Source organism: Protopterus annectens, chromosome 8.part0 (assembly GCF_019279795.1).
Source record: "Protopterus annectens isolate FY-2018-M chromosome 8.part0, PAN1.0, whole genome shotgun sequence".
Taxonomy (NCBI): domain Eukaryota; kingdom Metazoa; phylum Chordata; order Ceratodontiformes; family Protopteridae; genus Protopterus; species Protopterus annectens.
Window position 1 is genome coordinate 71,485,052 of NC_056741.1, and position 24,299 is coordinate 71,509,350.

Below are 24,299 nucleotides of genomic sequence, written 5' to 3' on the forward strand. Positions count from 1 at the left end.
CAAGAAATATAATGCTAAACACAAGAGTTAAATATGCATATAAATGAAGAAACAGGAAGCGAACAACTAAATAGACTACTTTTAAAGATGTTCAGTTGCTTGAGTTTTAAATCCACAAGTGCTTCTTCAAGGTATTGAGTCAGATAAAGCACTACCACTCTCTCAGTGTGAAAGTTTATACAGAACAGGAGGAAGAGGAAGACAAAGAGGTGGAAGAAGGTCCTTCAAGTCATCATGACTTTCTCTCTTCATTTTTCAATCTTCGCAACATACTTTATGCATACCCAACTTCAAGGGTTTGTTGCCTGCATTTCTTACAGAAAGTGACCAACACACTTTAACAGACAGAAGTAAATAAAAAATATATATATACATCCATACATAAATATTTGCAATGGATATTCTCTGTATATATGTATGGATGCAGGGCTGTATTGGATTTTTGTATTAAAATAAGGGGATATGGCAGATGTACAACATAGTAATGATACCATAGCTGTGTCTTTAATTGGGAATTATTAGTGAGTTTGTGTTCTATGTGACTCCACAATTTAGCAATGAAGGCACATTATTTTGAATATTTGTTCATATTGTCTGTGTATGTAATTGCATCCAACTCATGGCATTAGTAGTAATAAGTGGTGAAGAGAGGTGGTGGTGTTGGGTATTATTATGCTAGTGTAAAGCGACTGTGCTTGGCATAAGGATCCCCTTTTTGCAACTTGCCGGAAGCCCTCAAAATCTTAACGTCAGTACTACATGCATTAGAAGGAAGGCCATGCAGCCCACACTTAACACAATAAATGATGAGCTTGTTGTATTATGGGTAAAGGGCAAAACCCAGGATGCAGAAATGCACCTACTGGCAAAAGTTTCATGCTCTGTTGTTACATAGTGGACATGCTGCCAATAAGGTGAGGTATACATATCAAACAACAACAGTCTTGCTGTATCTATGATACAGTCAAGGTATCCACAGCCCATTAGGTTAAACTACTGCTTTTTATAAGGATTCTCCTTCTGGTGTGGATACATTTATCTGAGGATTTACAGCACTCGAAAAACTGTTAATATGTCATTAGCATACAGTCAACATTATTAGTTATATGATCACAGAACATCTTCTTGTGTCATTTCCTCTCATTACTTGCCCACCACAAGTTTGAGGGCTTCTTAGTGGAGGTCACATGATATCTAAAGCTTTGTCTCTACCAAAACAGAAGCAAACAGCACTGGTTTTTCCCTTTTCCCCTATCACATTAAAAATGTATGTTTTTTCATCATCCACTTGGGTTAAGCCATTAACACAGATAAATATCTAACTGAAATACATTGATATTCCTGAAAATAGCCAAGTTAAATGGGAATCCAACTTTTCTACATGAATCGTGATTAATGCTTGTGCTTTGGGCCATATTCTAATACATTTGAGGTAGTGTAGCAGAAAGTTTCCACCATTCTGTTTCGTTAATTTGAATCTGATTTATTTATTTATTTGCTTTTGTTGTGCAGGAATGTCCATTGGGTAATAATAGTAGCCCCTTTTTCAGTGGAGTTCCGGAGAGTACACTCCACATACAAAATGCATGTGAATAATTTTATAGTAATATAAGATATGCTCTAGAGAGGAGAGGAATGAAGGTCAGCAGGACTAAGACAGAATATGTGTGTGGGAATGAGAGGGAGGATAGAGAAGGGGTGAGGATGCAGGGAGTAGAGCTGGCGAAGGTGGATGAGTTTAAGTACTTGGGATCAACAGTTCAGAGTAACGGTGAGTGTGGAAGAGAGATGAAGAAGAGAGTACAGGCAGGATGGAGTGGGTGGAGAAAAGTGTCAGGAGTGATTTGTGACAGACAAGTACCAGTAAGAGTGAAAGGGAAGGTCTACAAGAGGGTAGTGAGACCAGCTATGTTATATGGGTTGGAGACAGTGGCACTGACAAAAAGGCAGAGTCAGAGCTGGAAGTGGCAGAGTTAAAGATGTTAAGATTTGCACTGGGTGTGACAAGGATGGACAGGATTAGGAATAAGTATATTAGAAGGTCAGCTCAGGTTGGACAGTTTGGAAGCAAAGCCAGAGAGGCAAGATAACGTTGGGTTGCACATGTGCTGAGGAGGGATGCTGGGTCTATTGGGAAAAGGATGCTAAGGATGGAGCTGCCAGGTAAGAGGAAAAGAGGAAGGCCTAAGAAAAGGTTTATGGATGTGGTGAGAGGGGACATGCAGGTGGTTGGTGTGAGAGCAAGATGCAGAGGACAGGAAGAAATGGAAACAGCTGATCCACTATGGCGACCCGTAACGGGAACAGCTGAAAGAGAAGAAGATAAGGCTTACAAGCCCACATGGAATAACATTTAATTTTTTTTAAAGAATAGAAGACTTACAAACTTAATATATTGATACAATAATGAAAAATGTAAGTTGTTGGCAGTGCATGTCAACAATAATAAAAGTATGGTCATCAGTCCTGCAAGAGAAGTAGTCATAACTTGTGGTATGTAGGAGGCTGTATGAGAATGTAAACCGGAAGAACTTAGCTAACCAGATATGTACAGAGAGGGGTGAAAGGGCAGAACAGAGACAGATATGTATGGAGAGGGGTGAAAGGGCAGGACAGAGACAGATATGTATGGAGAGGGGTGAAAGGGCAGGACAGAGACAGATATGTATGGAGAGGGGTGAAAGGGCAGGACAGAGACAGATATGTATGGAGAGGGGTGAAAGGGCAGGACAGAGACAGATATGTACAGAGAGGGGTGAAAGGGCAGGACAGAGACAGATATGTATGGAGAGGGGTGAAAGGGCAGAACAGAGACAGATATGTATGGAGAGGGGTGAAAGGGCAGGACAGAGACAGATATGTATGGAGAAGGTAGAAAGGGCAGAACAGAGACAGATATGTATGGAGAGGGCTGAAAGGGCAGGACAGAGACAGATATGTATGGAGAGGGGTGAAAGAGCAGGCAGGACAGAGACAGATATGTATGGAGAGGGGTGAAAGGGCAGGACAGAGACAGATATGTATGGAGAAGGTAGAAAGGGCAGAACAGAGACAGATATGTATGGAGAGGGGTGAAAGGGCAGGACAGAGACAGATATGTATGGAGAGGTGAAAGGGCAGGACAGAGACAGATATGTATGGAGAGGGTGAAAGGGCAGGACAGAGACAGATATGTATGGAGAAGGTAGAAAGGGCAGAACAGAGACAGATATGTATGGAGAGGGGTGAAAGGGCAGGACAGAGACAGATATGTATGGAGAGGGGTGAAAGGGCAGGACAGAGACAGATATGTATGGAGAGGGGTGAAAGGGCAGGACAGAGACAGATATGTATGGAGAAGGTAGAAAGGGCAGAACAGAGACAGATATGTATGGAGAGGGGTGAAAGGGCAGGACAGAGACAGATATGTATGGAGAGGGGTGAAAGGGCAGGACAGAGACAGATATGTATGGAGAAGGTAGAAAGGGCAGGACAGAGACAGATATGTATGGAGAAGGTAGAAAGGGCAGGACAGAGACAGATATGTATGGAGAGGGGTGAAAGAGCAGGCAGGACAGAGACAGATATGTATGGAGAAGGTAGAAAGGGCAGGACAGAGACAGATATGTATGGAGAGGGCTGAAAGGGCAGGACAGAGACAGATATGTATGGAGAGGGGTGAAAGAGCAGGCAGGACAGAGACAGATATGTATGGAGAGGGGTGAAAGGGCAGGACAGAGACAGATATGTATGGAGAGGGGTGAAAGGGCAGGACAGAGACAGATATGTATGGAGAGGGGTGAAAGGGCAGGACAGAGACAGATATGTATGGAGAGGGGTGAAAGGGCAGGACAGAGACAGATATGTATGGAGAGGGGTGAAAGGGCAGGACAGAGACAGATATGTATGAAGAAGGTGAAAGGGCAGGACAGAGACAGATATGTATGGAGAGGGGTGAAAGGGCAGGACAGAGACAGATATGTATGGAGAGGGGTGAAAGGGCAGGACAGAGACAGATATGTATGGAGAGGGGTGAAAGGGCAGGACAGAGACAGATATGTATGGAGAGGGGTGAAAGGGCAGAACAGAGACAGATATGTATGGAGAGGGGTGAAAGGGCAGGCAGGACAGAGACAGATATGTATGGAGAGGGGTGAAAGGGCAGGACAGAGACAGATATGTATGGAGAGGGGTGAAAGGGCAGGACAGAGACAGATACATACGGAGAGGGGTGAAAGGACAGGACAGAGACAGATATGTATGGAGAGGGGTGAAAGGGCAGGACAGAGATAGATATGTATGGAGAGGGGTGAAAGGGCAGGACAGAGACAGATATGTATGGAGAGGGGTGAAAGGGCAGAACAGAGACAGATATGTATGGAGAGGGGTGAAAGGGCAGGACAGAGACAGATATGTATGGAGAGGGGTGAAAGGGCAGGACAGAGACAGATATGTATGGAGAGGGGTGAAAGGGCAGGACAGAGACAGATACATACGGAGAGGGGTGAAAGGACAGGACCGAGACAAATATGTATGGACAGTGGTGAAAGGGGGCACGAGACTGGAGAAGTACAGTAACACACCCAAGAGGTACTGAAATTTTAAAAGGGACTTGAACCTGTGTGGATACTTAAGTTGCCTAAAATAGGTTGGAATAGAATTCCAGATCATAAAGATGTAGTTGGAAAAGTGAGAACTTCTGACTGAACTATAAGGTTTACTGATTGTTGAGTACAAATGTGTTCAGTGAATGTAGAGATCTGGTCAGTGAGTAAGGTTTCACACTATTTGGTAATGCTGGGCAATTTGGAGATTTGTAGTATATCTTGTGGACTTTGTGACTAGCAACATATCTGGCTATTTTGTTGCAACATTGTTCTGTATTTGTTAGACTGACTGTAACATATAAAAACGGTGATAGAAAAAAGGATGTTGCTAAAGTTTTGTGGAAGTTTTTGTTAGATAGGATTTGTTTCTGCAAAGTAGTAGCATTTTTGATAGCTTCCTATAAGTAGAGGTCAAAGTTACGTTTTTTGTCTGTAGTGACAATGAGAGATTATGTGTGGGAGACAAGATCAGTGGGAATTTTGTTGGCCAATGTCATATAGATGTTCCTTTTGTTATTGGTAATAGACATTGGTGTAAATAGCATAAGCCTTTTTTGACTTTAAGCGAAGGTGATCGTTTTTGAGGCAGAACTTGGAGGAAAGATAATTTTGAGCTTTTTCTTGAAGTTCAGATAGGTTGTTTACTACGCTAATGAGTATCACATTATCTGTATATTGGATAACAGTGGCTTCTTTAAAGGTGTTGTACTGATCATTGATGAAAGTAAATGAACAATATTGGACCTAGAATAGAGCCTTGTAGGACTCCTATGGAAATGTGTGAAGGATGAACCTTCCTTGAAACATTTCCCAGCTTTTATTGTGGAATCAGGAAAGGAAGAGTGACCTAAAGGGAAGAGTGACGTAAAGGGAAGAGTGACCGAAAGGGAAGAGTGACCAAGGTCTAGTAAGGAAAGCTGATCTATAAGTAAATTGGTAGCATATGATGGAGAAGGCTTTGGGTAAATCAGGGACCATGGATGAAACTCATCTACCTGTGTCTACTGATTAAGTTGGTTAGTGAAACTTATCAACACAATGCTGTTGCTATGGTGGGGCCTGAAGTCATTCTTGGTTTGGGATAGTAGGGTATTGTTAGTGACATGTTTGAGAATGTCTTTTTGCATTCATTTTTCAATTATTTTTGATAGTGGATATGGAATGTCAACAGGAAGGTAGTTAGTGAGGTCAGTGACGTTACCTACTTTGTGAAGAGGAATTATGAGAGATTGATTTCCACAAGGTAGGGACATAGTTTTTCCAAGCTGGATCTGTTTACTAAGATTGAAACTGAGTATGCCATAGATTTGGCCATTGTTTTAAGTATTTTGGGTGTCATTAGCAGCTGGGGTGGTGGGTTTGACCTTCAGTAGGAATATTTTGATTCATGAAGTAGGAATTGGGAAGTGGGTTGTTGAGGGGGGAACTGAGTGTGTGTGTGTGTGTGTGTGTGTGTGTGTGTGTGTGTGTGTGTGTGTGTGTGTGTGTGTGTGTGTGTGTGTGTGTGTGTGTGCGTGTGTGTGTCTGTGTGTGTGTGTGTGTGTGTGTGTGTGTGTGTGTGTGTGTGTGTGTGTGTGTGTGTGTGTGTGTGTGTGTGTGTGTGTGTGTGTGTGTGCATGTGTGTGTGTGCATGTGTGTGTGTGTGTGTGTGTGTGTGTGTGTGTGTGTGTGTGTGTGTGTGTGTGTGTGTGTGTGGTATGTTGTTATTGGTGAGTGGTGTTACAGAGTTTAGAATGTGAGCATTAAATGGGTGACTATTGATAGAGTTGAGTATATGTTAGTAGGAGAGGGTTGGGCTGGATGACTAGGGATTATCAGGGTATGTAGAGATGACCAAAACAGCTTGGGCTTGTTGTGGTGGGGTGGCTTAGAGGACATTATAGTATTTTTTATATCATTCTGAATCCCTTACAAAGGCTCTCTATGAGCACCTGCAAGAATGCATGGATCATGCTATTAACAAGCAAAACCAAGACTCACTCCTCCAAGAAAAGGAAACCAGTCTGGTGGACTCCTGCCATAAATAAGCTATACAATAGAAGGAGGAAACTAGTACAGAAAAGAGTAAAATCCCAAGAAGGAAAGACATCCCTGATCAGTATCAGCAAAAAACTACGATCCCTCATAAAATCATCCAAGGCTAGCTTCAAAAGAAAAATTGCCAAGGACTCCAAAGATAACCACAAAGCGTTCTTTAGCTATGTCAAGAACCTAAGTGGAAACTCACAGATCTGCTCTGAGTTAGTGCAGAATGACACAAAATACACTGAACTAACTGATATTGCCAACATTCTGGCAGACAGGTTTAGTGTAAACTTCACCCCTTCTCACCCCCTAAAGGGCCCATAACCATACCAGAAGAATGTAGAGCCCCGGCAATCACTGACACACAGGTTAAAATAGCCCTATCCAAAGCCACAAACACAGCTTCAGTAGGACCGGACGGTGTCCCAGGCTGTGAACTAACCCCTCACCTAAACATACTGTTCAAACTCAGCCTCGCTACAGGCTACATACCCATAGAGTGGTGCACAGCAACAGTTATCCTGCTCCACAAAGGTGGAGCCACAACGGACCCCAGGAACTATTGCCCTATAAGCCTGGTCTGCAAGGCTATGGAGCGCATCATCATGGAACTCATTAACAGAGACATTGGGAACCTCCAAACATTGGACCTAGCCCAGTTTGGCTTTGTTAAGGGCAGATCATGCCTCCTAAATCTGGTGGACTTCGTTGAGACAGTTACCAAGGCTTTAGATGAGGGAAAGGAGGTCCACACAGCCTACCTAGACCTCACAAAGACATTCAACACCATTCCCCATTTTGGTATTATAGACAAGCTCACCAGCCTGAACATAAACCCCTATATCACGAGATGGGTTGCCAATTGGCTCACAGATAGACCCCACACGGTGAGAGTTGCAGCTCTAGGTCCTACTCTAAACTGGTTACAAGTGGTAACCCCCATGGCTCAGTCCTGGGACCCCTCCTGTTCAGTATATACTTCTCAGAGGTACAGGCAAGCACAGGAGGATTATGGCTGACCAAGTTCACAGACGACAGCAAACTGGGGGCCATAATTGACTCTCTGGCTGATACAGACATCCTTCAGAAGGGTCTCACTGTGACAGATACCTGGTGTCAAAATCATTGCCTCAAGCTAAATGCCAAAAAGTGCATAGTCATCCCCTTTGGAAAAACAATGTACCCACGAACTACCACATATGTGGTAGTCCCTTAAATACAGAAAATGCAATAAGGGACCTGGGGACCCAAGTAGATACTAATCTCTCCTTGATAATCATATTGCCAAGGTGGTTAGAAAATCCTTCTATGTGGCCCACCTAATCACAAAAGGGTTCGCATCTAGAACAAAAGAGGTTATTGTGCCCCTCTACTCATCACTCATCTGACCCATCATAGAGTTCAATGCCCCATTTAGGATGTACCTTACAAGACACCTGCAATAGCTGGAAAGACCACAGACGTACCTCACCAAGAGGATTATTGGCCTCAAACAGATGCCCTATGCAGCCCGACTAAAGAAACTCCAGCTGTACTTGGTTGCATACCGCTTACTCAGAGGTGATCTCTGCCTGACATACGAGGCCATGTCCAACCCAGAATTGATGGATATGCTCCACCTAAAAAAAAAAAACAAATCCCCAAGAACCACACACTCTAGGGATCTAAATCGCACCACAATAATAAATAGGATGTGCTGGAGGGATAGATTCTTGTCCCAGAGACTCCCCATGCTTTGGAACAGGATTCCAGTCTACATTAGGCAGAGCCCCTCACTAACACTCTTCAAAAGAAACCTTGATGAGTGGATGGGAAACAGAAAATTTACCCCGGGGATCACTGCAGTGGCTCTGCTGGACAGAGGCACAGGGAACTAATGGCTCTGCTGGACAGAGGCACAGGGAACTAATCTATGGGGGTGGCAAAAGCCAACACATTCTGGCTAGGCTTATAGATGCCCTCGGGCAGATAGCCTAGTACTTACCTATGAACCTATGTTTATTTTGTGCTTTGGTTTGCCTTCATAATTCCCTATAGTGATGCAATGTGGACTCAGTTCTCTTTTGACCCCAGGATTTCCAGGCTTTGTCCCTAATTCACATAAGTTGTTGTATGAATTTTGTAAACCAGAGAGCAGGGTTAAACTAAACCTTTTTAGACCTTAAGGGTGCCAGTTGAGTTGGGATGCTTACAAAGGTATACTAAAGTATGACACTGCATCACCTAGGGGTAGAATTTTTGAACTGTGCCAGTTGATTTGTTTTAGAGTAGCAGTAAAGGAATCTTTACTAAATTTAGATAAGATGTGAATTATATTGTAGTGATGTTTTTTTGTGTAATGGTAATTTCTTTATGTATGGTAGGAGGTTACCACTTATCAGGAGTTTGGGGAAAGTGCCAGAACTGATTATTTTCTTGAGATCAGATGTAACAGCCCTGTCAAGAACAGAGTTTTTGTTTGATAATTGGTTGTATCTAGTAGGCGTACTGATTAGTTAGGAAGGGTTGTTTAGATTAACAATAATGGAAGTGAGAGTTTTATTTATGGTTAACCAGTCTATATTTATGCCACGTAGAACAAAGAGGTGAACCACAGTAGTAGGTTTTCTAGTATGAGGTCATTGTGTCTAGGGGATTGCAGGTAGTAACGATGCTGATGATTTTGTGGTCATTAATTTGCAATAATTAGATAAGCATTTCTTCATTACTGAAGGAGAGGTGTGAGCAGGCAGATAGTTTAATAGTTTGTGGAAACACTATTGTGATGCTGAGTGCTGTTTTGTGAGATCTGTTAAATATCATGGTATTGCAGCATGGAGGTAAAATGTCTTCATCTTTCAATTGAAGCCAAGTTTCAGTTTGGGCTAGGATATCTGAGGAGTAGATAGTTAGCCAAGTATTTTATTGCATATGATTAGGCAGCTTATGTGCTTTAAGAGAAGGCCTGTGGTGAAACATGTCTGAGTATTTTTGTTACCTTCCTAAGAGTCAGGGCTAGTGGAGAGACAGAATGAGATAATGTTGTAGTGGAGGTTTAGGCTGAGGGAGTGGATAGGCCAGGGTTTGGGTGGATGCCACCAGAACGTTGAATTGTGGATTATTAGCTGGAGAGGGGATGAGAAGATTATCTTGTTTTCTGCATTTTATTCCCACTTTAGGTAGATTACAGTTGACAAGGATTATTGGTGAGGTTAGTGTGGGGTGCAGTTAGGAAGGTGTAAGGGGTAGAAGGAAGCAGGTGATGCTAATGTTTAGCATGAGGATCTGATTATTATATGTGATGGTAGTCAGAAGCAGAAATGTAAGGAAAGTGAGAGGTTGTATATAGAAGGAGGAGATGCCAAAGGATTTACATCTTCTCCCGAAGGCATAACATTACTCCAGCAGAGGGATATACCTAAAACAGTTCCTTGCTCCAGCATACAAGGAACTGTGAGATATTTCTGTTATGCCTGGAGTGTGTAACGAGAGATTCTGCAGTATTCTATACCAATGAATCTCATTGCCCATTCCTGGCATTGCATGATTCCAGGCAAAAACTTGGTGGGGCCTTTGAGTCCACCCAAAGTAGGCTTGTATCATAGCTCCACCTGCAGGGTAGCACTCCTATTCTAACAGCAGAGATGCCCTACCAGTGGAGCTCCGTGGCCTGGAGAGCATCCTGCACAGCAGTGCCACCTTTATAATGGACAGGAAAATACACACACGAAAAGTATCTCAAAAGACTGCATGCATGATAAGAACTGAAATAGGAATGACTTTCATGCCACCTCTTTTGTACTTCTCTGTGGTCTTTGGCCAGCTCTTCCAAAAGCTTCCCCACAATAACAGAACACTGCCATCTGTAAGAGGGAGTTGGTACTGCACACAGTACATGCCGAGATACAAACTGCTTGAAGTAACAGGTTCCATATACAGGTAGATGGGTTGCTTCATCGAAACTGCTCTTAGATGTCTATGAGGTATTCCATTGCTTTAAGTTTTTACATTGACATGCTTCATCAGTGTAACCCTCCAAATAATTTCAACACTGCATTGAACTCCGCCAGTCATCATTAGCATGTATTGTGCCCTTTCCATAGCAAATCTAAATAATAAATTACATGTACAGTTTGGTCTCATGCAAGCCGTTCACCAAACTACTGTGGGGGTGGCTCAAGTACCATATTAGATTTAACTCCTCAGAAGACTAGTGGTCTTGCAAGCCTGTCCCTCTCCTCGAATGGTGAAAATGTAAGTATGAAGGCAAAACTGCACATTTATGTTTGCATTCTGGAGTGTCAAACGCAGCCAACAAACAGGAGTTATTCCAAAGGGACCATTCACTCAGCAAAGAAGACTCATTGTATCTTTGGGATATCACTCTAGGAGGTCCAAAGTTGATCCCAAGAACTTTGTTGTATGAAAAAGATCCAGATTCATATTAAGACTAAGCAATAAGTCAGTAATTTCATACATAAGACAGGCTAAATATATGAGAGTTCGATTAGTAATGGCTGTGAAATGATTCCTCAGACCAAATGACTCTTGGAACTTGCAGTGGGATGGTGATTGTGTTGTATTAGCTGAGTAGCAGTGAGACGGTGACTATGTTGTATTAGCTGAGTAGCAGTCAGGTGGTGAGTACATTGTATCAGTTGAGCAGTAGTGGGACAGTTATTGTGTTGTATTATTAATTGAGTAGCAGTGGGACAGTGACTGTGTGGTTGTAATGGCTGGGTATCAGTGGGACAAAGAATGTGTTGCTGTATCGGTTGAGTAGCAGTGAGGCCATAACTAAGTTGTTATGTCAGTTGAGTAGCAGTGGGACAGTGACTGTCTTGCACTGGTTGAGTAGCTGTGGGACAGTGATTGTGTTGTGTTGGTTGAGTAGCAGTGGGATGGTGAATGAGTTGTTGCATCAGTTCAGTAACAGTGAGATGGTGACTGCATTGTATTGGTTCAGTAGCAGTGGGGCAGTGACTGTGTTGTTACACCAGCTGAGTAGCAGTCGAACAATGCCTATGTTGTTGTATCAGTTGAATAGAAGTGGGACAGTCACAGTGTTGTTTTGGTTGTGTAGCAGTGGGATGGTGAATGAGTTGTTGCATCAGTTCAGTAACAGTGGGATGTTTACTGTGTTGTATTAGTTGAGTAGCAGTGAGATGGTGACTGTGTTGTATTGCTTGAGTAGCAATGGGATGGTGACTGTGTTGAACTAGCTGAGTAGCTGTGGGATGGTGAGTGTTTTGTTGGTTTGGTTGAGTAGCAGTTTGATGGTGGCTGTGGTGTATTGGTTGAGTAGCAGCGGTACACTGACTACGCTGTTATATCCATTGACAAGCAGTGGGATGGTGATTGTGTTGTATCAAATGAGTAGCAGTTGGACAGTCACTGTGTTTTATCAGTGGAGTAATAGTAGGACAGTGACTGTGTTGTATCAGTTGAGTAACTTTGGAATGTTGACTGTATTGTAGTATTAGTTGAGTAATGGTAACTGTGTTGCATCCTTTGAGTAACAGTGTTGCAGTGACTGTGTTGTTGTATTGGTTGAGTATCAGTGGGATGAAGCATGTGCTGTTGTATCAGTTGATTAGCAGTGGTATTGTGACTGAGTTGTTGTATAAGTTGAGCACCAGTGGGACAGTGACTGTATTGTTGTATCATTTGGGTTGAAGTGGGATGGTGACTGTGTTCTATCAGCTGAATAGCAATGGGACAGTAACGGTGTTGCTGTATTAGTTGAGTAGAAGTAGGACAGTTATTGTGTTGTTTTGGTTCAGTGGCAGTGGGTCAGAGAATGTGTTGTTGTATTGGTTAAGTAGCAATGGGACTTTGAGTTGCATCAGTGGATTAGCAGTGGGACAGTGACTGTGATCTATCAGTTGAGTGGCAGTGGGACGGTGACTTTGTTGTATTACTTGAGTAGTAGTGTGATGGCCACTGTGTTGCATCAGTTGAATAGCAGTAGCACAGTGACTGTGTTGTTGTTTCAGCTGAGTAGTAATTAGACAGTGAATGTGTTACATCAGTTGAGTAACAGTGAGACAGTGACTATGTTGCTGGATCAGTTGACTAGGAGTAGGATGGTGACTGTGTTTTTTCAGTTGAGTACCATCTGGACTTGACTGCATTGTTGCATTGGTTGAGTAGCAGTGGGATGGTCACTCTATTAGTGTATTAGTTGACTATCATTTGGACAGTGACTGTGTTGTATTGGTTGAGTCGCAGTGGGACAATGACTGTATTGTATCAGTTCAGTAGTAGTGGGATGGTGACTGCATTGTTCTATCAGTTGAGTAGCAGTGGAATGGTGACTGTGTTATTGTATCACTGTAGTGGCAGCTGCATGTGACAGTCTTGTTGTATCGGTTGAGAAGCAGTGGGATGGTGACTATGTTTTTGTATCGGTTCATTAGGAGTGGGATGGTGACTGTGTTGTATTGATTTAGCAGCAGTTGGAAAGTAACTATGGTTTTGTATCAGTTGAGTTGTAGAGGACAGTGACTGTTTTGTTGTATTGGTTCTGTAGCAGTGTGATGCTGATAGTGTTGTATCAGTTGAATAACAGTGGTCCAGTAACTGAGTTGTTGTAATGGTTTTGTAACAGTGGGATGTTGAATGTGCTGTTGCATCAATTGAGTATCAGTGGGACAGTGACAGTGTTGTATTTATGAACCAGTGGGACAGTGACCTTTAGCAGTGTGACAGTGAGTGTGTTGCATCAGCTGCATACCATTGGGATGGTGACTGTGTTGTATTAGTTGAGTAGCAGTGCAACAGTAACTATGTTGTATTTGTTATGAACCAGTGGGACGGTGACCTTTAGCAGTGTGACAGTGAGTGTGTTGCATCAGTTGCATACCATTGGGATGGTGACTGTGTTGTATCAGTTGAGTAGCAGTGGGACAGTGACTGTGTTGTATTTGTTATGAACCAGTGGGACGGTAACCCTTAGTGTGACAGTGAGTGTGTTGTATGAGATAGGTAGCACTGGGACAGTAAATGTGTTGTATCAGTTAAGTAGCAGTGGGGCAATGACTGTGTTTTATCAGTTAAACAGCAGTGGGACAGTGACTGTTGGATCAGTTGAGTAGCAGTGGGACTGTGTTGTTCATTACTTCAGTAGCAGTTGCATGGTGACTGAGTTGTATCATTTGAGTAGCAGTGGCTTTGTGACTGCATTGTTGTATGAGTTGAGTAGCAGTGAGATGGTGACTGTGTTGTTGTATTAGTTAAGTAGCACTGGGCCTGTGACTGTGTTGTTCTATTAGTTGACTAGCAGTGGGATGGTTACTGTGTTGTATTAGCTGAGTAGCAAATGGACAGTGACTATGTTGTATCAATTGAGTAGCAGTGGAATGGTGACTGTATTGTTGTATAAGTTGAGTAGTAGTGTAGCAGTGACTCTGTTGCAACAGTGGGAGAGTGACTGTGTTGTTGTATCAGTTGCATAGCAGGAGGACAGTGACTGTGTTGCATTGGTTGAGTAGCAGTTGAATGGTGAGTGTGTTGTGTGAGTAGAGTAGGGGTGGGAAGGTGACTGTGCTGTTCTATTGGTTGAGTAGCAGTGAGACAGTGATTGTGTTGTTGTATTGGTTTAGTAGCAGTTGGATGGTGAATGTCTTGCTCCAACAGTGGAGTAGCAATGGGATGTTGACTGTGTTCTATTGGTTGAGTAGCAGTTGCACAGTGACTGTGTTATTGTATTGGTTGAGTAGCAGTGGGACAGTGACAGTGTTGTATCAGTTGACTGGTAGTGAGACACTGATTGTGTTGTAGTGGATGATTAGCAGTGGGACAGTGACTGTGTTGTATCAGTTGAGTAGCAGTGACACAGTGACTGTGTTATTGTATCAGTTCAGTAGCAGTGGGACGGTGACTGTGTTGAATTGGTTGACTGGTAGTGGGACATTAACTGTGTTGTGTTGATTGAGTAGCAGTGAGACAGTGACTGTGTTGTGTTGGTTGAGTAGCAGTGAGATTGTGTCTTGTTGTGTCAGTTGAATAGCAGTGGAACAACAACTGTGTTGTATCAAATGAGTAGAAGTGGTACAATCACTGTGCTGTTGTATCAGTTGACAAGAGATGGTGATTGTGTTGTATCAGTTACAGGGAAGTGTGAGAGTGACTGTGCTGTTGTATTAGCTGAGTAGCAGTGGGATGGTGAGTACAATGTTATATTAGTTAAGTAGGAGTGGGACACTGACTGTGTTGTATCAAATGAGTAGTAGTGGAACAGTCACTGTGTTTTATCAGTGGAGTAACTGTGGGAGGGTGACTTTGTTGTATCAGTTGAGTAGCAGTGGGACAGTGACTGTGGTGTTGTATTAGGTGAGTAGCAGTTGGATGTTGAGTTGTGGGACAGTGGCTGTGTTGTTGTATTGGTTGAGTAGCACTAAGATGAAGAATAAGCTTTTGTTATAATTTGTTTAGCAATGGGACCATGACTGAGTTGTTGCATCAGTTGAGCAGCAGTGGGACAGTGACCGCTTTACTGCATCAGTTGAGTAGCAGTGGGATTGTGACTGTGTTGTTGTATTGGTTGAGCAGCTGTGGGACAATGACTGTATTGCTGTATCACTTGAGAAGCAGTGGGAATGTGATTGTATTGCATCAGCTGCATAGCAGTGGGACAGTGACTGTGTTGCATTAGCTGAGTAGCAGTGAGATGGTGAGTGAGTTGTATCAGTTAAGTAGCAGTGGGATAGTCACTCTGTTTTATCTGTGGAGTAAATGTGGGGCAGTGACTGTGCTGTATCAGTTGAATAACAGTGGGATGGTGACTATGTTGTTATATTAGTTGAGTAACAGTTGTATAGTGACTGCGTTGTATCAGTTGAGTGGCAATGGGACAATGACTCTGTTGTATTGGTTGAGTAGCAGTGGGATCATTGCTGAGTTGTTGCATCATTTGAGTAGCTGTAGGACAGTGATTGTGTTGTTAGATCAGTTGATTAGCTGTGAGATGCTGCCTGTGTTGCTTCGGTTGAGTAGCAGTGGCACAGTGATTGTGTTGTTGGATCAGTTGATTAGCTGTGAGATGCTGCCTGTGTTGCTTCGGTTGAGTAGCTGTAGGACAGTGATTGTGTTGTTGGATCAGTTGATTAGCTGTAAGATGCTGCCTGTGTTGCTTCGGTTGAGTAGAAGTGACACAGTGATTGTGTTGCTGGATCAGTTGACTAGCAGTAGGATGGTTACTGTGTTGTACTGGTTGACTAGCAGTGGGACACTGACTGTACTGTTATATCAATTGAGTAACAGTGAGATGGTGACTGTGTTGTTGTACCAAATGAGTGGCAGTAGGGCAACTAATGTGGTGTTGGGACAGTGACCATGTTGTATTGGGGGATTAACAGTGGGAGAGTGACTGTGTTTCTGCATGAGTTCAGTAGCAATGGGGTGGTGACTCTATTGTTATATGACATGAGTAACAGTGGGACAGTAAATGTGTTGTATTAGTTAACTAGCAGTGGGACAGTAACTGTGTTTTATCAGTTGAGTAGCAGTGGGATGGTGACTGTATTGTATTGGGTGATTAACAGTGGAACAGTTACAGTTTTTGGTGACTGTATTGTATTGGTTGAGTTGCAGCAGGACAGTGATTGTGTTATTGTATCGGTTGAGAAGAAGACATCAGTGACTGTGTTGTTGCAGTTGAGTAGTAGTCGGATGGTGGTTTTGTTTTTGTATCAGTTGAGTAGTAGTGGGATGGTGACTTTGTTGTATTGGCTGTGTAGCAGTTAATTGGTGACAGTGTTGTATCAGTTGAATAGCAGTGGGACAGGAACTGAGTTGTATGTGTTTTGTAGCAGTGGGATAGTGAATGTGTTGTATTGGTTGAGTAGCAATCGCACACTGACTGTGTTGTTGCATTAGTTGAGTAGCAGATGGACAGTGACTTTGTTGTATCAGTTGAGTAGCAGTGGGACAGTGACTGTGTTTCTGCATGAGTTCAGTAGCAGTGGGATGGTAACTCTATTGTTGTATGAGATGAGTAGCAGAGGGACAGTAACTGTGTTTTATCAATTGTGTAGCAGTGGGACAGTGGCCATATTGTATCAGCTGAGTAGCAGTGGGATGGTGACTGTGTTGTTTTGCCAAATGAGTAGCAGTGGGACAATGATTGTGTTGTATTGGGTGATTAACAGTGAGAGAGTGACTGTTTTTGCATGAGTACAGTAGCAGTGGGATGGTGACTCTATTGTATCAGTTGATTAACAGTGGGACAATGACTATGGTGTATTGTGTGAGTAACCGTGGGATGATGACTGAGTTGTTGTATTAGTTGTGTAGCAGTGGGACAGTGACTGTGTTGTATCAGTTGAGTGGCAGTCAGATGGTGACTGTTGTATCAGTTGAGTAGCAGTGGGACATAACTGTGTTGCATTGGCTGAGTAGCAAAACAGTGTCGGCATTGTTATATTGGTTCAGTAGCAGTAGGAAATAACTGTGTTGCATTGTTATATTGGTTCAGTAGCAGTGGGACATAACTGTGTTGTATTGTTATATTGGTTCGGTAGCAGTGGGACATAACTGTGTTGCATTGTTATATTGGTTCGGTAGCAGTGGGACATAACTGTGTTGCATTGGTTGAGTAGCAGTAGGGCAGTGAATTTGTTGTTGGATCAGGGTTGTAGCTGTGGGATGGTGACTGTCTTCTTCTATGGTTGAATAACAGTGGGACTGTGGCTTTGTTATTGCATCAGTGTAGTAGCAGTGGGATCTGACTGTCTTGTTTCCAGTGGGATGGTGAATGTCTTATTCTGCCAGTTGAATAACAGTGGGACAGTGTATGTGTTTATCAGTTGAGAAGCAGTGGAATGGTGACTGTGTTATTGAACCAGTTGAATAGAAGAGGGTCAGTGACTGTGTTGCTGCAGATGAGTAGCAGTCAGACAGTGACTATGTTTTTGTATCAGTTGAGTAGTAGTGATATGATAACTGTGTTGTATTGGTTGTCTAGCAGTATGATGGTGACAGTATTGTATTGGTTGAGTAGCAGAGGGACAGGAACTGTGTTGTTGTATGTGTTTTGTAACAGTGGGATGGTGAATATGTTGTTGCATGAGTTAAGTAGCAGTGGGACGGTGACAGTGTTGTATGGTGTGAGTACCAGTAGGACAGTAAATGTGTTGTATCAGTTGTGTAGCAGTGGTACAGTGGCCATGTTGTATTAGTTAAATAGTAGTGGGATAGTGATTGTGTTGATGTAATGGTTGAGTAGGAGTGGGACAATAACTGAATTGTTTCATTTGAGTATTAGTGGTATGGTGTCTATGTCGTATTGGCTGAGTGGTAACAGAATGTTGAATGTGTTGTATGAGATGAGTTGCATTGGTACAGTTACTGTGCTGTTGTATTAGTTAAGTAGCAGTGGGATGCTGACTGTGTTGTATCAGTTAGGTAGTAGTGGGACAGTCACTCTGCTTTATCAGTGGGATAACAGTTGGAGAATGACTGTATTGTGTCAGTTGAATAACATTGTGATGGTGACTGTGTTGTATTAAATAACACTTGGCCAGTGACTGTGCTGTTATATCAGTTAAGTAGCAGTGGGACCGTGATGAGTTGTTCCAGCAGCTGAGTATCGGTGGGTCAGTGACTGTGTTGTTGTATTAGCTCAGTAACAGTGGGATGGTGACTGTGTTGAATCAGCTGATTAGCAGTGGGACAGTGACTGTGTTGTTGTTTTGGCTATGTAGCAGTGGGACAGAGGATGTGTTGTATCATTAAGTAGCAGTGGAAAGTGACTGTGTTGTTGTATTAGCTGAGTATCGGTGAGTCAGTGACTGTGTTGTTGTATTAGCTCAGTAACAGTGGGATGGTGACTGTGTTGAATCAGCTGATTAGCAGTGGGACAGTGACTGTGTTGTATTAGCTGAGTAGCAGTGGGACAGAGGATGTGTTGTATCATTAAGTAGCAGTGGGACAGTGACAATGTTCTCTTCAGTTTACTTTTACTCTTTCAAACTAAGTGCTTTCTTAGTTAGATGCCATAGTTGAACAGATCCCACGGCCTTAATGCTTTATTTTTTATATTTTTCACTGCATTTCTATCTTAGCAATTATAGCTATGGTTTTCAGCCTACTTAGGTGTTCACTTGTAGATTTATATATGTGTTCATTAATATTATGATATGTTTTTTTTACACGCAAACCTGAACTATTTATTTGGTATGAAAGCAATCTTTGTTAAAAGTGTTTCAGTTTATAAGTATTAATATTTATTCTGATAGCTGTCTAGTGGTAGATCCTTTTGTTAGTTAATTAGTTAATCATTTTGTTAGTGAGTTAATTAATAAAGTTAGGATTAGTAGGTTAGCCTTAATAAGCTGTTCTTATATATTTTAATTTGTCTCTAACTTTTTAGTTTTAGTTCTAAGGTAGCACAGTCTTCGTTTACATTATGGTGTTAGGAGGAAAGGGGGACTTGGTTAAAGGAATGAGATTAATGCTTTAATTGCTCTTACCAGAACCACCTTCTGTAACCAGTCCCTTGCTCCAAATAACCTGATTATAAGGGATGCTTTTCATTATACTCAACTAGATTCGCTTGTTTGTGTGTTTCACTAGAGGAAATTCCATTTTAACTCAACCATGGACTACTTACTATCTTCTATTTTATTATTTTTGTAGCACATATTTCACAGTTTCATTTTTTAGTGAACTAGGTGCATAACATAACCGAAGGAGCGAAGTTCACACCTTCCACACTGCGAAGTTTCTTCTTGGTTTGGATAGAGTTGCTGCAGACAGTGAGGGGGAATCTCTACCATTATGTGCACATAGTTACTACAGACAAACAAGAGGAACCTCCAGCAGTATGTGGAAATAGATGCAGCAGGCACTGAAGGGGTATCTCCAGCAGTATGTGGAAATAGGTGCTGGTATCAGTGAGAGGGAACCTCCAACAGCTTGTGAAAACAAGTGCTGCAGACAGTGAGGGGGGAACCTCCACCTGTATGTGGAAATAGCTGCTGCAAACAGTCAGGGAGAACCCCACCATTGGGTGGAGGTAGGTGCTGCAAACACCAAGGGCAACTTCCTCAAGTATGTGAGCATAGGTGCTTTAGACAATAAGATGGGACCTCCGCCAATATATGGATATAGGTACTACAAAAAGAGAAATCCATGGTATCCCTCGAAGTCTCAGAAAACCCCAGTATGCAACCAATATTGGGTCCAAAACAAATCAAGAAGAAACTTCGCAGGTGGCTAAAGGAATGATTTTAATGTTTTTGTTGCTGTTAACAGAACCACCTTCTGTAACCAGTCCCTTGCTCCAAACAACCTGATTATATATAAATAATGAATGTTTTTAATGCCTTTCATTACACTCAACTAGGATCACTTGGTTGTGTGTTTCAATAAAGGATATTCCATTTTTAGCTCAAATGTGGACTATCTACTATTTTCTAATTGATTATTTTATAGCACATATTTTACAGTTAAAGTTTACAATTCAATTTTTATTAAGTGAACTAAGTGCATAACATAATTTAGGAAGTGAATGTTACACCCTCCACACTGTGAAGTTTCTGCTTGGTTTGAATATAGGTTCTACAGACAGTGACATGGCACCTACACCAGTATGTGGAAATAGATACTCCTCATAATGAGGGCAAACCTCCACCATTGTGTGGAAATAGGTGCTGCAGACAGTGAGCGGGATCCTTCATCAGTATGTGGATATAGCTGCAGCAGATGTGAGTGTGAATCTCCAGGAGTATGTGTACACAGAAGCTGCACGCAATCAGTGGGCAGCTGCATCAGTATGTGGAAACAGATGTTGCAGGCAGTGAGGACAAAGCTCCACCAGTGTGTGGATATAGGTACTGCAGTCTTGGGGGGGGACCTCCAGAAGTATGTAGAAATAAGGGCATTGAGGTGGAATCTCCACCAGTATGCAGATATAGATAATGCAGGCAGTGAGGGGGAACTTCCAGCAATATGTGGAAATAGATGCTGCAGACATTGAAGGAGAACCTCCAGCAGTATGTGGAAAGAGGTACTGCAGACAGTGGGGGGGACCTCTACCAGTATGTGGAAATAGTTGCTGCAGACAGTGAAATGGAATGTCCACCGCTATGTGGTTATAGATGCTGCAGACATCGAGGGGGGAATTCCAACAGTATGTGGACATAGGTACTGCACAAAATGAGGGGAGACCTTCACCAGTATGTGGAAATGGATCTACCTGAAAACACTGAAATCTCAGAAGATTGAAGATGACATCAGAGAAAACTCATGTTAGTGAAGGACTGGATTGGTGAATGTATCCCCACTATAAGCAACCTGTTAGCCAACAAGGTGAACTTTGCCATTTTCCTAACTGTAGCGCAATCTCTGCATTAGTATATTTAGTTTGGGGGTGTATCCAGGAGGGTTGGGTATGGTGCAGTTTTGCATTCTTGATGGTTTCTATGCTGAAATGCAGGATTGAACCACGGACCTTTAGAGCTTCAGTCTAACACTCTCCCAACTAGGGCTAACAGTAATGGAGAAAGTACAGTTCTGTAAAATCTTACCATAACAGTAGATGTCCTTGCCTTCACTGCTGCAGTATTCTTAACCATATGGGAGAGTGCCAAAGCTCAAGAGGAAATTTGGGAGGAGGAAGGGGCAGAATAGTCCCCTAAAAAAACATGAAGAACTAAACTAGCAAAACCAGCCGTAGCTCTAGAGATGCCGTGCAACTTGTAGTGCTTGGTAAAGGTACGCACAAAAGTGCAGGTAGCTGCTTCAGAAACAGAATTAGTACCCAAGCCTTTGTAAAAAGCAGCAGAAGAAGCCACAGCTCTAGTAAAATGAGCCTTAATTGGAAAAGGAAGGTTCTTGCCATGAAATGAGTAAAAAAAGGAAATAGCCTTAGAAATCCAAGAATAAATAGTTTGCTTGGATACAGTAAGTCCCAAAGATCTAGGATGAAAAGAAACAAATAACTGATCAGATTTCCTAATAGCCTTGGTCATATCCAAATAAACTCTAAGTCACTTATCCATGTCCAAAGTATGCAGCACCCTCTCACTGTCAGATGTGGAGAGGGAAAAAGGGTAGGCAGATTAATAGACTGATTAAGTGATAGCTTATTAACCACCTTTGGTGTAAAAAAAGGGTTACTGCACAAGGGCACCCTGTCCTCATGACAAATCAAAAAAAGGAGAACAAGACAGAAGGGCCTGCAATGGGGTGTCCGGCAGAAGTAAGCACTAACAAAAGAACAGTCTTCCAGGGACAATGTTGCAAGGAAGCTGAAGCAGCAGGCTCAAAGGGAGCCTGAATCAACTTCTCCAAAACAAAATTAAGATCACAGAGAGGAGAAATGGGCTTTGTGGGAGATCTAATATTAAGGACACCTTTAAGAAATTGTTTCACCTCAAATCTAGCAGTTAAAGGAGGAGAAAAAGCCAGACAAGCAGAGAGAGCTGATAGGTGGGCCTTAGAAGAAGAATAGGCCAACCAGCATTGAGCAAATCATGCAAATAAGAGAGAATCCATTTGCCGTGCTCCTCTATGATCGTTTCCAAAAGCCACCCCTAGTGACAACAGTCTTCAACCTAGCATTATGGACAGTTGGACTACCCTTATTTCTCCTGCCAGCCTTGTTGACTTGGGTTTCTTGAGGCAGTGTAGCAATTGCCTCATGTACACAGACCTTTTACAAATAACACAGTCTAGTACAGAGTGCGAGAGATGTATTTACTCCAAGAATCTAGAACCCATGTTTTCTCTTACTCAAAACAGCAACACAGAGAAGGTTGTAAACTCACCCACCACTACATATTCACATATTACCACTACTTATACACATAGTATGCATCAAACATGGAATTCCACATACACTGATGTTCTCTCAAAAAACTTACTGAAACATCAGAAACCTCCAAAACACAGGTCTGTTACAGCTAACACAGTCTCCAAAGCACCCATGACACATAGCAACACCAATGTCTCACCTAACAAGCCAGTACGACTTAACACCCAAAAAAACAAGTTTTCTTGTCATTGAACACTCAGTAGTGAGACACATGGATGTCTCACTCACCAGGGTGGACAAGGAGAAAGACACGGTCAGCTGCCTGTCCGGTGCCAGGATTCACCAACTCACACATGCACTCAGGTCGCTCAGCAACAAGTTCCGTTATGACTCTGTCATAGTTTTTGTTGGTGTGAATGACCTGAGATGTACCTCACTGGACTATATGAACAGAGACATAGTTGAGCTTTCTGGGTGTGTGTCCCAGCCAGGTACGTCCATAGCCTTGAGCAGCATACCACCCTCACCTATAATGATACCATAGTATAAATAAAAATTATTGATTTCAATAATTGGCTTAGTTTTTGGTGTCATTCCAAGGGGCTTCAGTTCCTGTCTGCCTGGGAAACCATGGTCAACAAATCTCACTGCTTTACTAGAGATGGTTTGCACCTGGCACCCAGGGGCGGCTCATCCTATCGGACTGCCGAACTGCAGCCCTCCCACCTAGAAAAAAAGCAAAAAAAAAAATCTGTAAAACAAAAAAACAAACAATTCATGAGTCCCAATCCTCTGCGCATGTGCGGACAACTCAGACTGCCTTTATCAGCAGTCCGGATATGGAGAAAGAGGTACCCAGCAATCATTGCTGTGAGATACCAGGAATCTGTGTGGTGATGACCGCACAGAACAGAGGAGCTCTGGACTGCTGCAGCCACAGTCAGAACCACGAATCTGTGCGGTGATGACCGCACAGAACAGAGGAGCTCCAGACTGCTTCAGCCGCAGTCAGAACCAATGAGGAGGAAGACTGAGCTGCTCTCGTGGCACTGCCAGTGCGCGCGCTTTGTGGATTGGATTACCGGGTAGGTGTTTGTTCGGTCGCTGGAGTTTTGGCTGGTAGGTAAAGGCTTTAATACTGCAGAATGAAGGGTGTGTGTGTGTAAAATGCCCCAGTTACTATATACTGGTGGCTAGAGAGAACAAATGGTGGTGGGTAGAGATACTCAGGCTTGAACCCTGTACGCAGGTGTTAAGGACCTGAATTCCCTACTCACCACCATTTGTAAAAAAATTGCAGATGTTTGCCTCATATTTGATCTGATCTGTTCCTCATAATATCTGTGGTTTCTAAATGCTGCAGTGCTTGATACTTGATGGTGCAGTGGTAGCATTGTTGCCTCACAGCTGCAGGTTCTCAGGTTTGATTCTTGGCTGGGGTGTTTTCTGTGTGGGGTCTGCATATACTCCCTGTGTTTGTGTGGGTTTGCTTTTGTGTCCTCCCATGTTACAAAGACATGTGTCTGCAGTATTTCTCCCTGGGCCTCTGCTGAAAATTGTTTTTGTTCCGTCAGAAGTAAAATTGACAGGCATTTGAATTTCAGACTTCATATTCTTCAGAAAATACATAGCAACACAACCTTTTATTCTAGCAATTTTCTAAGTTTATAATATGAATATTTGAAATTTGTCCTTATTTTTGGGACTGTATTACCCCATTATTGGCTTTGTCCAGGTTTTTTGTGCTAAGGTTGACAGCTATGGCAAGAACTGAATTCACGGAATATGTTTGAGGGCTGTATTCCCTCATTACTGGGTTTGTCCAGGTGTTTTGTGCTAAGAGGTTGACAGCTATGGTGAGAACTGAATTCATTAAATGATAGCCATTTAAGTTTCAGTCTTCCTCTCTTTCACAAAGCAGCTGATTTGGCATAGTGGTATGTTGCTCT